Source organism: Trichomycterus rosablanca, chromosome 2 (assembly GCF_030014385.1).
Source record: "Trichomycterus rosablanca isolate fTriRos1 chromosome 2, fTriRos1.hap1, whole genome shotgun sequence".
Lineage (NCBI taxonomy): Eukaryota > Metazoa > Chordata > Actinopteri > Siluriformes > Trichomycteridae > Trichomycterus > Trichomycterus rosablanca.
Window position 1 is genome coordinate 52,640,297 of NC_085989.1, and position 18,587 is coordinate 52,658,883.

The window sequence follows — 18,587 nt, forward strand, 5'->3', positions numbered from 1 at the left end:
TGCAACAAACGTGAGCTGTGGCGGATCTCGCGGCGTTTGCGTTCTATGTGGCTTATGAAATGGATGCAGTAGAAATTGATCTGCTTTTGCGTGAAATCGAACTAAACATTCTTGATCATTGAGCAGGTTAAGTCCAGCATTTGTTTTCCAAATCCATAGTGGTGAATATAGATGACCACAAAGTGTCAAACTAAGTTTCTGTAAAATCTGTAAATAAATATAGTTTTACTCATCATTCATTTATCTTGTAGATTGGTGAAAAGAAAAGTTCTAACAAACATGTTATTAAACACATGTTTATGTTATTGAATAGATTTAAATATTTGTCTACAACAATTTAAATGAATAGACCTAAACTAAGTAGCCTATTTTTCAAGACTGTCTATTGAAACATTTCACATGAAAAATAGTAAATACATAATTCCAATACGGTTTGTTTAAGGTAGAATTAGTGAATATGATAAATAATGTACGTAAAAGTGTTCTAGAAATAATTAGATGGAAATTATAAAGTGCACTCAATCAGACCTTAATCATTATGTTGTATATGTGTGTATATGATAAATAGACTGCAATGATATTGTGTCAAAGTGGCTTAAAGTTCAAACTGTCTACATAATTATTTTGTCTATGTAAGGACTTAATCACATTTACCCTTCTTTAGGCTTGTTCCAAATATTTTGTAGATGATGTTGTCCCCCTCTATAGTCTCTCAGAATTTCAGACTGGCATTCTGAAAGCAAAGTTTAGGAGACTCAGATGCCTGCACATGAGGAATGTCCAGTCCATCAGCTCAGCAGTGTCAGCTTGTTGCATTCTACACAGTGTTTGCTTGGAGCCAGGAGACCATGGTGATTATGTGCAGGATGAAGAGGATGATGAACAGCATTCACTACAACCTCACAACCAAGATGCAGTTCATTATAGAGACATAATAAAAAAAATGTTTTGTGTCATCTTTAACGTTATGCCTTTTGGAGATAATTTTATCTTCAACCTGCCTAACTGTTTACAGTAATAGTAATTTTGACCGGGGTGCCCAAATGTTGGCATGCCACTGTATTTTATAGATGCATTGTTAAACAGTAAACTTCAGTATGCTCACCGATGTGCCCAGTATGAGTCACTAATGAATAATGTGGTTAATAAGTACATTGTACAATTGTGTAGAACTTCGTGCTTCCTCGAGCACTGACACATCAGTTATTAAGGCATTGATGATGAATAGTGGCTGTGGTTTATTGAAGATGAATCTCTTAACACAATCATCGTCTGAACAAGATTGTTTTGTTCTTCCAGAACAGCTTACCTTCTGGCCTTGGTTCTTGTAAAGAAACATGACACCATGCTCATCCACACAGCTTTATTTATGTAACATATTTTTAAAAAGTTTACAAAGTTTACAAGGAAGAATGAAAAATAAATCAAAGTGTAATAGTGATAGAGTGTTATTAAAAACAGTTGAGATATAAAATATTAAAGCAATTCAGATTGTTTTATATTAATAAAATTGAAAGACAAGAACCATCAGAAGTTCTAGAAAAACACCAAGATAAAAAGATCTGTTAGATTAAAGAAATATCAGGTAGCCAACTTGTGTCTTTTCATGATATGGAATGATAATTATGAAATATGTTGCAATTTGTACGAAAATAAACGGTCATGCTACTAGAAAGCATGATAGTATTTCGCACATATCAGGTCTTTAAGATAAATAAACTGAGAATTTAGAATGAAACGAAACAACCGCCGAAGATTCAGCGGAGCTTTTAGCCAATGAGGATTAAGCTCTGTCGTCATCACGCGTCTCTCAGGCAGCGCAGCCCAGGGAGAGTAACTGCAGTGAATCGGTTCCGCCGCCTGCAGCCGCCCCGCACTCACGAGATTATAACGAGTCTGTCACCGTGACGCGTCGGTGGTGCCGACGCAAGTTGGACAAAAAAAACTAACCGGCATGCACAGGGGCGGAGCCAGGGGGTGGCCAGTGGTGGCCATGGCCACCATAAATGAATCTTCGGCCACCCCTCCGGCCCCCCCATCACCACTTTGCCGGCAACTTTTTTTGCGGAAGCAGGGACGCAATTCAACAGCGCACCTCAAAGAAGTAGTTCTCCCCCAAAACCGTGCAGTAATACACGACATAAATGTCAACCACCAACACAATTACAGAAGCAGTACTACATAGTGCTACTATTACTATTTAGTAGTATTTGTGGCGAGCTACGAATAAAGGCGCAACCGGGCTCTGCGCGTTCCAGTGTTGCCAGATTGGGCGGTTATCCGCCTAATAGGGCGGATTTTGTTGGGAAACGATTTAATAGCAGTTAAATAACACTTATATTTAAAAGAATATATTCCGTTTTAAGAAGCTCCAGCATTGTAGAAGGCTGTTAAAAGTAAAGTCTATTTTCAATGCTGATTTGGCTTAATAGTGTTGGTCAGTCTGTATCATATTGTTGAAAGAAAATTAAAATTTGTTTTCCATGCATTCACACTAGCATGTTCTGGGGTTCAAATGAGTCTCATCATTACACACAAGTTGGCAGCCAAATGATAAAGTATTGCAAAGGAATAGCTTTGAAATTCTTCCTCATAATGTTAAGGTTATAGGCTATATTTTGGTTTTTCACTTGTGAGGGAAAATGAAGAGAGAAAAAAAGCTTATTATTCTTCGTGATGTAATTCTACATGGCACTTACTGCCTGTATAGGTAAATGAGTGAGTGACCACATAAAAAAAGGTATCAGTTTCTGTGCCACCCCTGTGGGAGCAATGGTCTCAGTCTGGCCACCCCTATGAAAATTGTCTGGCTCCGCCACTGGGCATGCACCGTACCGAGCCAGGCGGCGATCGGTCTGCGCAGCGCCGGGTTAAGTCGAACAAGCCTGTTAACTATTTTACTTACAGATTCATTTCAGTACAAACGTGTTGCTGCTTCTTCTTCTTGTTGTTGTTTGAACTGAGCTGGTTGATCTACAGCGTTTAGGTTTATTCTCCCCCTACTGGACGGAAGTGAAACATCAGCACCACATTCATGGAGAAGAGCATCTCTGCAGACCGGAGCCAGCCGTAAGTAGGAGGGGCTTATACCGCAAGTGGGAGGGGATTATACAAAAAGTGGGTGGAGTAACTCCAAGTGAGCAGTACAAAACCCGTTCCACAAAGCGTACAGGCCAGGGAGTGTTTTACCTTAACAGTGTTTGTGGAGTGTGTATACCGTAAGTAACTTTAAAGGTGAAATAGCTACAGACAGAAAACAAATTGTACTTTATAGTTAGTTGTGTAAATATAATTTTATCTAGAATCAGAATTTTGTTTTTGGTGTTCTTACCATGAATGTTATTATGCCAACACTAGTACCAACATTTGTGGTCCTAGCAGACTAGTTTTACCTATTGTCATTTAAGGTACATTTTTCCAGTGCTTGTCGATTCAGTAAAATCATGTCACAGATGAAGGAACACAAGCAGGTAACATTAAACACAGTTACATGCAGGGGCGATTTAGTGCATTCAGCCCAGGGGCCCCGGATAATTGAGGGCCCCAGATTGGCTGTTTTATTTTGTATTTATTTTGTTAGTTATTTTATTTTGTTGTTATTTATTTTGGTTAATAAGAATGGGGAAGCTTACAAACCAATTATTTTGTAAATCATTTACGTGTTATTCATATTTCTGACTGTTGATTGGCCAGATAAACGAGCTGCTGTAATTCTGATTGGTGGTTTCAGTTAAGCAACGTGAACGTTAGAGCTAGTATGTGAGTGACATTCAGCTCAGCCAATCAGAATGCAGCACCAGGTTTATACGTGTGTGTTCGGACGTTCTGCAGTTAGTTTTGTATGGACTTTGTGGACAATGGTAGCTCAGTGGTTAAGGTACTGGACTAGTAAACAGAAGGTTGCCGGTTCAAGCCCTGCCACCACCAAGTTGCCACTGTTGGGTCCCTGAGCAAGGCCCTTAACCCTCAATTGCTCATTGTGTTCAGCTCATTGTGTAAGTCGCTTTGGATAAAAGCGTCTGCTAAATGCTGAAAATGTAAATGTAAATGTATGAGTTTTGCCGTATGGTCCCAGCATTGAAGTTCAGGTTTTGGAGCTAGGCAGTGTAAAGTGCTGTAATTTATTTATTGAGGAAAATAATCCAATAGTACGTATTTGTGAGTGGCAAAAGTATGTGAAGCTTTGCTTTCAGTATCTGGTGTGACCCCCCTTTGGACTAAACGTTTCCGGTAACTGTGGATCAGTCCTGCACACCGGCTTGGAGGAATTTGAGCCCATTCCTCCGTACAGAACAGCTTCAACTCTGGGATGTTGGTGGGTTTCCTCACATTAACTGCTCGCTTCAGGTCCTTCCCCAACATTTCCATTGGATTAAGGTCAGGACTTTGACTTGGCCATTCCAAAACATTAACTTTATTCTTCTTTAACCATTCTTTGTAGAACGACTGGTGTGTTTAGGGTCGTTGTCTTGCTGCATGACCCACCTTCTCTTCAGATTCAGTTCATGGACAGATGTCCTGACATTTTCCTTAAGAATTCTCTGATATAATTCAGAATTCATTGTTCCATCCAGCAAAACAGGCCTAAACCATCATACTACCACCACTATGTTTCACAGATGGGATAAGGTTCTTATGCTGGAATGCAGTGTTTTCCTTTCTCCAAACATAACGCTTTTCATTTAAACCAAAAAGTTCTATTTTGGTCTCATCCGTCCACAAAACATTCTTCCAGTAGCCTTCTGGCTTGTCCATGTGATCTGTAGCAAACTGCAGACGAGCAGCAATGTTCTTTTTGGAGAGCAGTGGCTTTCTCCTTGCAACCCTGCCATGCACACCATTGTTGTTCAGTGTTCTCCTGATGGTGGACTCATGAACATTTACATTAGCCAATGTGAGAGAGGCCTTCAGTTGCTTAGAAGTTACCCTGGGGTCCTTTGTGACCTCGCTGACTATTACATGCCTTGCTCTTGGAGTGATCTTTGTTGGTCGACCACTCCTGCTCTTTATCTACTTTTAGGACTTGTGTGAAAATCTGATGATGTTTTAGGTCATATTTATGCAGAAATATAGAAAATTCTAAAGGGTTCACAAACTTTTAAGCACCACTGTATATATATATATATATATATATATATATATATATATATATATATATATATATATATATATATATATATATATATATATATATATATATATATATATATATATATATATATATATATATATATATATATATATATATATATATATATATATATATATATATATATATATATATATATAGATATATAGATAGATAGATAGATAGATAGATAGATAGATAGATAGATAGATAGATAGATAGATTCTTTATTGATCCTTTGCAGGAAATTTCTTTGTTACAGCAGCTCAGACAACAGTCAACAACAACTTCTTGTATACATACAACATTAACTTACAGTGCAAAAACAAGCAATAAGATAAAAATGTACAGTATGGTACTATATACATGTAAACTTTTTATGGTGCATGCATAGCATACAGAAGTAAGTATTTCTTATAAATGATTTATTTGAATTATTGTGAACTGTTAAACAGTCTGATAGCAGTTATAAGAAAGGATTTTCTGTAATGTTCAGTCCTGCATTTAGGAGGAATCAGTCTGTGACTGAAGGTGCTCTGTCGAAACACCTCCAGGGAGTGAAGTGGGTGTGAATGGTTTTTGATAATTGAGTTAAGCTTTGTGAGCATTCTTAACTCTGCTACCTGCTGAACTGAGTCCTGTTCAGACCCCACTATGGAGCTGGCCTTTTTGATCTGTTTGTTTATTCAGTTTGTGTCCATTGTTCTAGCACTCTCACCCCAGCAAACCACTCCAAAGAAAAGAGCACTGGCCACCACCGACTGATAAAAGGTGCACAAAAGGGGCCTGCTGATGTTAAAAGATTTCAGCCTTCTTAAGAAGTACAGTCTGCTCTGCCCCTTTTTGTACACCGTCTCCATGTGTGTAGACCAGTCCAGCTTGTTGTCCAGCTGAACTCCAAGGTACCTGTAGCTGGGTACAAGTTCCACCTCAGTTCCTAGGATAGTAACTGGCTCAGGATCCCTCCTCCTCCTTCTAAAGTCCACCACCATTTCTTTGGTTTTTGTGATGTTTAGTTGTAGGTGGTTGTTGCAACACCAGTCCACAAAGTCTTTAACCGTGCCCCTGTATTCCTGCTCACATCCTGCCTTAATACAACCGACGACTGCTGAATCGTCTGAAAACTTCTGGAGAAAACAGTTGTCTGAGTTATATTGAAAGTCCGATGTATACAGCGTAAACAGGAAAGGCGACAGGACTGTTCCTTGTGGGGCCCCCATACTGCTCAAGGTTTTAACAGAGACACAGTTTTTAAGTCGCACAAACTGTGGTCTAGAAGATAGATAGTCCAAAACCCAGGAGACTAGAGCTGGTTCCACATTCATCTTCAACATCTTTTCACCTAGCAGTGCAGGTTGAATAGTATTGAAGGCACATGAAAAGTCGAAAAACATAATCCTCACAGTAGCGTCCACACTGTCCAGATGAGCATGAGCCCTCTGTAACATGTAGATGAGAGCATCATCCACGCCGATGTTTTGTTGGTAGGCGAACTGTAGAGGATCCATGTGTTCCTTCACTCTGGGTCTGATGTGAGCAAGGACTAGTCTCTCTAGCGACTTCATAACATGTGAAGTAAGGGCGACAGGCCTGTAGTCGTTGGGGTTTGTTGGGTGTCTCTTTTTGGGAACAGGAACCAAGCAGGAAGTTTTCCACAGAGTGGGGATCCTCTGTAGACGCAAGCTCAGGTTGAAAAGGTGTGTGAAAATGCCACAAAGCTGACTGGAACAAATCCTCAACAGCCTGGGGCAGATTCCGTCAGGTCCAGCTGCTTTTCCCTGCTTAAGTCGATCCAGTTCCCTTTTCACTTGATATGGTTTAAGTGTTAAGGGTGTGGTTACTGATGACAAGGTGGCATTGTGTGCAACTGGTAGAAGGCATTGTGAGGTAGATTGTTCAAATCTGTTAAAGAACAAATTCAGGTCCTCAGCCGTGTCCTGGTCACCATCAAGCAGCCCTCCTCCCTTCTGTTCCAAACCAGTGATCTTTCTCATGCCATTCCAGACCTCACGCACTCCTTCCTGTTGTAACTGTTGTTCTACTCTTTGTTTGTAGGCTTGTTTCCCCTCCTTAATCTCCAACTTCAGTTGTTTTTGAAGTATCTTTGCCTTTTCATGGTCACCCTCCTTGAAAGCCTTTTTCTTTTGATTTATCAGGGATTTCATGTTGCTAGTAATCCATGGTTTGTTGTTTGGGAAACATCGAATTACTCTGCTGGGTATGTTGCTGTCAACACAGAACTTGATGTAATCCGTCACGCAATCTGTGAGTCCCTCAATATCCTCCCCATATGACTCACAGAAAACATCCCAGTCAGTGAGTTCCAAACAGTCCTGCAGAGATTCGTTTGCTTCATTGGTCCAGCATTTTATGGTTTTGGTAGTGATAGGAAGTCTTTTAATAACCGGTGTGTAGGTGGGAGACAGGTAAACCAGGTTATGATCCGATCCTCCAAGAGGGGGCAGTGCAGTGGCCTCATATGCATCCTGAACGTTAGCATACAGAAGATCAAGAGTTGTGTTTCCCCTTGTATTACAGTCAACAAATTGTTTGAGTGTGGGCAGTATTTTGGAGACAGTGACATGAATAAAATCTCCACTTAGCAGAAAGAACGAGTCCGGGTATTTCTCTTGTAGTCTCGCGATAACCATGTTGATTACGTCACACGCTGTTTCAGCATGTGCAGACGGTGGAATGTAAACAACAATGGCGACCACCACAGTGAATTCCCTCGGTAGATAATATGGTCTCAGACTAACTGCTAAGAGTTCGATGTCCTTATTACAGATTCTCTCCTTAACAGTGACATGCTCAGGTTTACACCATCTGTTGTTAACAAGCACAGCAAGTCCTCCACCTTTCTTCTTGCCGCACGCTTTGGTGCCCCTGTCCGCCCGTATCGTCAGAAAGCCGCTAGCGCTGATATTATTGTCTGGAATACAGTCCTTCAGCCACGTTTCTGTAAAACACATCAGGCTGCACTCCCGATACACCTTCTGGCTCCTTACGAGGGTCTCAAGTTCCTCCATTTTGTTGGTTAGGGAGCGAACATTCCCCATAATAATCGAAGGAACAGCCGGTTTAAAAACTCTCTTTTTTGTGTTCTCTCGCTGCTTCCTTTTTATTCCAGCACTCGTTCCTCTACGTCTCCGACGCAATAACTCCACAGGAATATTGTGTCTAATTCCAGCTGTTTTGGAAACCGATGCAATGTCCAGTAACTCCTGTCGTAAATAGACGATTGCCGATGTTTTTGGTCTCCAACACTCGCGCTCAGATTCCTTTAATAACATTCTAATACTGTTCTTTATCGATTTGTGCAAAATTGAAAAATAATGTAGAAACGAAAAATAAAACAAAAAATAACAAGCAATTAAACACCAAAAGACACTTAAAACACATAAAACAAAACACGATACGAAGAGCTGCTTAGTAACAGGCTGCACTGGTAGGCGCCATCTTGAATAGGAAATATATATATATATATATATATATACACAGTGTATCACAAAAGTGAGTACACCCCTCACATTTCTGCAAATATTTTATTATATCTTTACATGGGACGACACTATAGAAATAAAACTTAGATATAACTTAGAGTAGTCAGTGTACAACTTGTATAGCAGTGTAGATTTACTGTCTTCTGAAAATAACTCAACACACAGCCATTAATGTCTAAATAGCTGCAACATAAGTGAGTACACCCCACAGTGAACATGCCCAAATTGTGCCCAAAGTGTCAATATTTTGTGTGACCACCATTATTATCCAGCACTGCCTTAACCCTCCTGGGCATGGAATTCACCAGAGCTGCGTAGGTCGCTACTGGAATCCTCTTCCACTCCTCCATGATGACATCACGGAGCTGGTGGATGTTAGACACCTTGAACTCCTCCACCTTCCACTTGAGGATGCGCCACAGGTGCTCAATTGGGTTTAGTCCATCACCTTTACCTTCAGCTTCCTCAGCAAGGCAGTTGTCATCTTGGAGGTTGTGTTTGGGTCGTTATCCTGTTGGAAAACTGCCATGAGGCCCAGTTTTCAAAGGGAGGGGATCATGCTCTGTTTCAGAATGTCACAGTACATGTTGGAATTCATGTTTCACTCAACGAACTGCAGCTCCCCAGTGCCAGCAACACTCATGCAGCCCAAGACCATGATGCTACCACCACCATGCTTGACTGTAGGCAAGATACAGTTGTCTTGGTACTTCTCACCAGGGCGCCGCCACACATGCTGGACACCATCTGAGCCAAACAAGTTTATCTTGGTCTCGTCAGACCACAGGGCATTCCAGTAATCCATGTTCTTGGACTGCTTGTTTTCAGCAAACTGTTTGCTGGCTTTCTTGTGCGTCAGCTTCCTTCTGGGATGACGACCATGCAGACCGAGTTGATGCAGTGTGCGGTGTATGGTCTGAGCACTGACAGGCTGACCTCCCACGTCTTCAACCTCTGCAGCAATGCTGGCAGCACTCATGTGTCTATTTTTTAAAGCCAACCTCTGGATATGATGCCGAACACGTGGACTCAACTTCTTTGGTCGACCCTGGCGAAGCCTGTTCCGAGTGGAACCTGTCCTGGAAAACTGCTGTATGACCTTGGCCACCATGCTGTAGCTCAGTTTCAGGGTGTTAGCAATCTTCTTATAGCCCAGGCCATCTTTGTGGAGAGCAACAATTCTATTTCTCACATCCTCAGAGAGTTCTTTGCCATGAGGTGCCATGTTGAATATCCAGTGGCCAGTATGAGAGAATTGTAACCAAAACACCAAATTTAACAGCCCTGCTCCCCATTTACACCTGGGACCTTGACACATGACACCAGGGAGGGACAACGACACATTTGGGCACAATTTGGACATGTTCACTGTGGGGTGTACTCACTTATGTTGCCAGCTATTTAGACATTAATGGCTGTGTGTTGAGTTTTTTTCAGAAGACAGTAAATCTACACTGCTATACAGGCTGTACACTGACTACTCTAAGTTATATCCAAGTTTCATTTCTAAAGTGTTGTCCCATGAAAAGATATAATGAAATATTTGCAGAAATGTGAGGGGTGTACTCACTTTTGTGATACACTGTATATGTAGCCAAATGAGGCTGTTAAACCAATGAAATACAAAGCATTTGTTCTGACCTGAGCCAAGGACATATAATATTGATCACAAATGAAACCAGTTTACAGTAATCCCTCGCTATATGGCGCTTCGACTTTTGCGGCTTCACTCTATCGCGGATTTTATATGCAAGCATGTCTAAATACAAATCACCGATTTTTTGCTGGTTTGCTGATTTCTGCGGACATGGGGTGTGTTCGAAAAGCTAGCGCGCTCTTTATGCGCGCTCCCAATAAGGAGGCTGTTTGAAACCCTAGATGCCTTAATATCCTCACTACTGAGGCATCTTAATATTTCAACATTATTTTCACTCAAGAATGAGTAAACGCCCGAAGCTGCCTTAGTGATCAAGTCAATCCCAGAATTCATTGCGGGTTAGGTGCTCTTCTCTCACAGAAAATAAACATGGCTGACGGTGCGGACAAACGAATGGAGTTATTTTTAAACGTAAATAAAATATTACTGATTTTTAACTTGTATAAACTTGTACCGAGTGTTTTTATTTGCAAGTTCGAGCTTGTCAGGAAATGTAACAGTAATCGTTACATGAAGGGAGGTATTATATTGACGTTAACGTGCTGTGCTACCTCAATCCATTGGTTGTAATGGCAAGATGCAAAATGCTAAGCGCGATGGAATCAGGTTATAAAAATAACCATATAAACACATGGTTTTTACTTCGCGGATTTTCACCATTCGCGGGACGGGGGGGGGGGGGGGGGGGGGGGGGGTGGATCAAGCGTTGCGTGGATGGAGGACTGACAGCTAAAAAGCCGGATTGTCCGGCCTAATGCTGGACATCTGGCCACCCTACACATGTATAAACATTTCTGTTACAAAACCCGCATACATCTGTGAGTTTGTCCCTCTAACTGTTCCATACTGAAACATAAAACGTTATACGTTTCATACACAAACACATATTGTTACAGTATTAAACCACATTACTTTTGTAACGCAGACGTCTTAACACCTGTCTCTCACATATACACTTTACAAAGTCAACTACACTAATGAACAACTTTCTAATGGAGTTTCTCTGGTCCAACTTAAAATGTGCAACAGTCCAGTAGATGGCACTTGGAAACCAGAGACTGAACAGTCTACTAAATAAATACACATTTATTTCATTCCTCTATTCATGATAATTATTTTAGAAAAAAAAAGATCTCAGATTTTTTTAAATAAAAGTAAATTATTGATAATTATTTATAATTTCCAATCACTTGCAATGCCTGAATATTTGTAGACACTCCCACATAGTGACTGAGCTACTATTGGATATTTTTAAACAGACTCATTTGAATACAATTTGAACTAGTAAAATTGTAATTCTTACTAGTAAAAAAATTATTTTATGAAGTTTTTACTACTATAAATTCAATTCTTAATATAATTGTATAAAAAAAAATAATTATTAGATATCTTTTTTACTTTATTTTACTAGTAAGAATTTAATTCTTAATATCAAAAATTGAATTCCTGATATCAAGAAAAGGAGGATTAAAAGCTAAAACGGCTTACCATATATCCTTCTTTTCTTGATATGAGGAATTCAATTTTTGATATCAAGAATTAAATTCTTACTAGTAAAAAATCAATTCTTACTAGTAAAAATTTAACTTTTGATACCAAGAATTGAATGATTACATGTTCTAATGATAATGAGTTGATTTGCATGTGGATTTAAAGGCGGGGATAACTTGGGTTGTGCTTTTCTTAAAGAGAGAACATCATGAATCACATGTACTGCAAGCCATTGTAAACAAAACAGTAAAGGTTGTACATTACAGATTCATCAGCATACTCGAGCATTTACATTAAAAAAATAAACATGTTTAAAAACTGCAGACTGAAAATACATCTAACCCTTAAATCTATGCTCTATCGCGTAATCTACAGGGGTTGGACAAAATAACTGAAACACCTGTCATTTTAGTGTGGGAGGTTTCATGGCTAAATTGGACCAGTCTGGTGGCCAATCTTCATTAATTGCACATTGCACCAGTAAGAGCAGAGTGTGAAGGTTCAATTAGCAGGGTAAGAGCACAGTTTTGCTCAAAATATTGCAATGCACACAACATTATGGGTGACATACCAGAGTTCAAAAGAGGACAAATTGTTGGTGCACGTCTTGCTGGCGCATCTGTGACCAAGACAGCAAGTCTTTGTGATGTATCAAGAGCCACGGTATCCAGGGTAATGTCAGCATACCACCAAGAAGGACAAACCACATCCAACAGGATTAACTGTGGACGCAAGAGGAAGCTGATTGTATCCAAAAAACATAAAACCACGGCTGCCCAAATCACGGCAGAATTAAATGTGCACCTCAACTCTCCTGTTTCCACCAGAACTGTCCGTCGGGAGCTCCACAGGGTCAATATACACGGCCGGGCTGCTATAGCCAAACCTTTGGTCACTCGTGCCAATGCCAAACGTCTGTTTCAATGGTGCAAGGAGCGCAAATCTTGGGCTGTGGACAATGTGAAACATGTATTGTTCTCTGATGAGTCCACCTTTACTGTTTTCCCCACATCCGGGAGAGTTACGGTGTGGAGAAGCCCCAAAGAAGCGTACCACCCAGACTGTTGCATGCCCAGAGTGAAGCATGGGGGTGGATCAGTGATGGTTTGGGCTGCCATATCATGGCATTCCCTTGGCCCAATACTTGTGCTAGATGGGCGCGTCACTGCCAAGGACTACCGAACCATTCTGGAGGACCATGTGCATCCAATGGCGGTGCCGTGTATCAGGATGACAATGCACCAATACACACAGCAAGACTGGTGAAAGATTGGTTTGATGAACATGAAAGTGAAGTTGAACATCTCCCATGGCCTGCACAGTCACCAGATCTAAATATTATTGAGCCACTTTGGGGTGTTTTGGAGAAGCGAGTCAGGAAACGTTTTCCTCCACCAGCGTCACGTAGTGACCTGGCCACTATCCTGCAAGAAGAATGGCTTAAAATCCCTCTGACCACTGTGCAGGACTTGTATATGTCATTTCCAAGACGAATTGACGCTGTATTGGCCGCAAAAGGAGGCCCTACACCATACTAATAAATTATTGTGGTCTAAAACCAGGTGTTTCCGTTATTTTGTCCAACCCCTGTATATATTTTAAGAACTCTAAATAGATTTACTAATTACTGGTCTGAGGGCTCGTTAAAAAGCTACTGAAGACCCACACTAGCTGACAGAAAAAGGTGGAGTGCAGTCCTCAGTGCAGAACATGACCCAGAAGACACAGTACAGAGGCCACCAGCGAAGCGAGCCGGACTGTTTGATGCCGATGCACATCCTACAGAGCAGCCTTTTTTTTCTAACTGCACAATGTGTGCAGATTAACATACAGAAATAACGCAATAACCCTAATAAATACCTAAATTCTATCTTTTAATTAAGCAATAGAACACGAGAGGAAAGGTGTTATCGCGAATAAGTGAAGACGAAAAGAAGAGGAGAAAAAGCTAAAAATAAAATTAAGAATTAAAATAGTTATTGCATATTTATATATGTTAATCTGCACACTTTGCTTATTGATATTTCATTATTATTTTTATTCCAAACTAGCGTAACTTTGTAATGTTAAACATCTGTTCAATGTTAGCCTACTGTGTTGAGGCAGGGTAGGGAATGTTTACCATTGCATAGCAACAGTATAGCAATAGCATAGTAGCGTTGTGGAACTACTTTTTGGCGGAAGGTATTGTCAATATTTAAGCATTTTCAATATGAAATTCAGGGCTTCTTTGATTTATTTTCTTTATTTTGTAAAAACTGTTGTATGAAAGCAATAGAACACTTGAGGTCGTACGTTATCGCGAATAACATCACGGCTGTGATTTGGTCGCACAAACTCCCTCTCGTGTTCTATTGCTTAATTAAAACCTTTTATGAATCATGCTTTGTTTTAGTGTGGATGATTCACACTTTCAGGAGTCAGAGAGCAGGCACGCTTGGTTTGTGATTATAATAGCTTTATTATAATGCACAATAGTTACACATACAATAAATAATAATTTCCTAAAACTACCTGCAGAGCGTTTATACACCCTGGATTAAGCTATCATCACCCACCTCTCATCAGCTGGGGAGAACCTTCAGCTCTGGCAGAAAATCAACTTAACCCAGAAATACCGGGCGATACGCGCTGTCCCACGGCTGAGCTCCTGCTAATGCCAGAGACTTTTCACCTTTATATAACAATCAGAACTTGTAATGAGGTAATAAAACTAAATAAGTGAGCTGAAGCTAAACACCCGTGACCTCTGACCCCACAGACAGAACTGCATCAAGAACCATCATTCATCAATAGCTGATAGAACCACATGAGCAAAAGATTACTTTAAAAAACCTTCATCAAGCTCTACAATAAAGAGTTACAAACACAATAACACCTCAAACACTTTATAACTTGGTATCCTCTGTGGTTTCTCTCTTCAGTGTGAACACGCTGGTGATTTTCTGTGTCAGTCTTCTTATATTTTGAAGAAAAACATGTAAAACTTGTCAGTGTGCTGGTGTTAATTAAAACTTTTTCCACAAACTTAGTACTGCTACAGTTTCTTGTCAGTGTGAATGCGCTGGTGTCTTTTAAGTTTACTCTGTTGTTTAAAACTCTTCCCACACTGTGAGCACTGATACGGTTTCTCTCCAGTGTGAATGCGCTGGTGTATTTTAAGAGCACTTGGAAAAATAAAGCTCTTCCAACACTGTGAGCACTGATACGGTTTCTCTCCAGTGTGAATGAGCTGGTGTTCGTTAAGATCACCCTGATAATTAAAGCTCTTTCCACACTGTGAGCACTGATACGGTTTCTCTACAGTGTGAATGCGCTGGTGTTTGTTGAGATTACTCTGATAATTAAAACTCTTCTCACACTGTGAGCACTGATATGGTTTCTCTCCAGTGTGAATGCGCTGGTGCATTTCAAGAGCACTCGGAGAACTAAAGCTCTTCCCACACTGAGAGCACTGATACAGTTTATCTCCAGTGTGAATGCGCCAGTGTTTGTTGAGAGCACCCTGTTGACTAAAACTCTTTCCACATTGTGAGCACTGATACGGTTTCTCTCCAGTGTGAATGCGCTGGTGCATTTCAAGAGCATTTGGAGAACTAAAGCTCTTCCCACACTGTGAGCACTGATACGGTTTATCTTCAGTGTGAATCCGTTGGTGTTTGTTGAGATCACCCTGATGATTAAAGCTCTTCCCACACTGTGAGCATGGATACGGTTTCTCTCCAGTGTGAATGCGCTGGTGTATTTTAAGAGCACTTGGAGAAATAAAGCTCTTCCCACACTGTGAGCACTGATACGGTTTCTCTCCAGTGTGAATGCGCTGGTGCATTTTAGAAGCACTCAGAGAACTAAAGCTCTTCCCACACTGTGAGCACTGATATGGTTTCTCTCCAGTGTGAATGCGCTGGTGTATTTTAAGACCACTCAGAGAACTTAAGCTCTTCCCACACAGTGAGCACTGATATGGTTTCTCTCCAGTGTGAATGCGCTGGTGCATTTTAAGAGCACTCGGATAACTAAAGCTCTTCCCACACTGTGAGCACTGATACAGGTTCTCTCCTGTGTGATTGCGCTGGTGTCGATTGAGATGACTCTGATCATTAAACATCTTCCCACACTGTAAGCACTGATACGGTTTCTCTCCAGTGTGAATGCGCTGGTGTAGTTTCAGATGACTCTGACGATTAAAACTCTTCCCACACTGTGAGCACTGAAACGGTTTCTCTCCAGTGTGAATGCGCTGGTGTATTTTAAAAGCACTGGGAAAACTAAAGCTCTTTCCACAATGTGAGCACTGATACGGTTTCTCACCAGTGTGAATGCGCTTGTGTTCTTTAAGATCACTGTTCTTAATAAAGCTCTTCCCACACTGTGAGCACTGATACGGTTTCTCTCCAGTGTGAATGCGCTGGTGTTTGTTGAGATCACTCTGTGCATTAAAACTCTTCCCACACCGTGAGCACTGATACGGTTTCTCTCCAGTGTGAATGCGCTGGTGTACTTTAAGAGCACTGGGATAACTAAAGCTCTTCCCACACTGTGAGCACTGATACGGTTTCTCTCCGGTGTGAATGTGCTGGTGTATTTTAAGAGCACTGGGATAACTAAAGCTCCTCCCACACTGTGAGCACTGATATGGTTTCTCTCCAGTGTGAATGCGCTGGTGTAGTTTAAGAGCACTGGGAGAACTAAAGCTCTTCCCACACTGTGAGCAGACGTTCCTTCTGTTCTGTTCTCTGGTGAGAGAGCTGTTAATGCTGACAGCACCAGAGGACGTCTGCTGATCACTGGAGCTTCTGGTGGGCGTCAGATCCTCATGTTCAGTCTTAATCTTCACCAGGGTCTCATATTTGACACTGTGGGGGGTCTTGATGTGTTTGTGGAGATGATTTTGGGTTGTACAGGAACGTGGACTCGAGGAGCAGCAGAAATCCTTGTTCAATCCTGAAGAAGAGAAACACAAGCTGCTCTTGTAACACAATCAATTACAAACATCACAATAAACACAGAGCAGATCAAATGATTTTCAAAGCTAAAAGTGAAGAGGAGCAAAGACACGGTACTGAGTGAGTATAGAGTGAGATAAAGAGGAAATAACCTCAGCACTTTTACTTTCAATATAGCAACAGAACATATTCACTCTTTTACACGCCTCAGTTATTTACTGGATTATATTATTAATATTATAAATATCATTATTATTATTATCATCACTGATGATAGAAACATTCTGACAGATGAACCATTAATAAATAAAACAGGTTTCATTGCTCAAGATTTGAAACATTCTTACTGAGATCATCTTCATCTTCAGGTTCCTCCTTCTTCTGAGGCAGGACACCTCCAAGTGATTGGTACACTGAGGAGAGGTGTCTATCAGAGGTGATGAGTTCCAGAGGGATTAATGATACTTCACCTGAAATCACATCAACATGTGAAGAAAGATCAACAACTGGGACTAGTGTAGGGAGGCGTGTTGTTGTTTTAATGATATAATAAATCTTAGTTCCATTAAAAACTTGAGTCCAGACTGGAGTGAAGCAGCACTTCTCCACAGGACAGAACCATACAGGACAGATTCTGATCCACTATCCACTAATTACTGACCCCAGTACTGACCATCCTGTTCTGTACCACACTGTCTGGTGGAAAAGTGCTAAATTGTTCCATATGTACTTACAGCAGAAATCTTCATCTTCAGATCCTTCATCTTCTAGATCCATGGGGGCGATGTGTCCCACTTCTGCTGACTGCATTATTAAAGATCTAACATAAAGACACACACACATGGATGAATGGATGGATAGATGGATGGATAGACAGACAGAGCTGCACATATTTACACATTTCAACAGCTCACAAAGTATTTACATATAATTGCTATCTTTTTATTCATGGATTTGAAAATGTGACGAATATAGAAATAGAAACTGTAACAATGCTAAAACAGATTAGTGTTTCTATAAAAGTGTTAGTCATGTTGCGAGTGACACAGAAGCTTCAGAGTTTGCGTAAAAAACAAAAACAAAGCAGTGGTTGTAAAGCGGTGTATCGATGCTTGATCTGTTTAACCGCAGTCACGTGACCAGTGACGTCTGAAGCTTCGTGTGACTGCTTTACGGGTTAAGAACGCTACAGCAAGTGCTACTGTTAAGGTGCAACGATACCTCAGTGACCCAAAAATAGCGATCACATACTGTTTCTAAACAAAAGTATGGCTGATCAGAATCATTGGCCAAGTATGTGCAATGTATTAAACATTAAATACAAAAATATACAAACTATGACACTATGTATATACTGGTAATATACAGATATGCACTTTAGCAGCATGTGGAATATTTACAAAACAGTAAAGTGCACAGCATGTGGGATTAGTAGTACAGTGTATCAGGTGTATATTGTTGCGCTTAGGTCTCTAAAGTCCGTCATTTATTTATTTATTTAGGAGGGAGATGAGGCCTGTGGGAAACTGCTATTGAATCTGGTGGTTTTAGTGTGGATGGACCTATAGCGCCTGCCGGAGGAGAGGGGATAAATGAAGTTATGGCCAGGGCGCGAGGAGTCAGTAATAATTTTCTCTACCCATGTCTTGGTTTGTTGAAGTATGTGTGTATATATATATATATATATATATATATATATATATATATATACAGTGTATCACAAAAGTGAGTACACCCCTCACATTTCTGCAAATATTTCATTATATCTTTTCATGGGACAACACTATAGACATGAAACTTGGATATAACTTAGAGTAGTCAGTGTACAGCTTGTATAGCAGTGTAGATTTACTGTCTTCTGA

The 18,587-nt window shown here is 40.5% G+C and overlaps 1 pseudogene; it reads right to left on the bottom strand.

Moving 5' to 3' along the window:
• Positions 1 to 14,220: 14,220 nt before the first annotated feature.
• LOC134334891 (uncharacterized) overlaps positions 14,221 to 18,587 on the bottom strand; it is a 759,100-nt pseudogene continuing 754,733 nt past the window's right edge.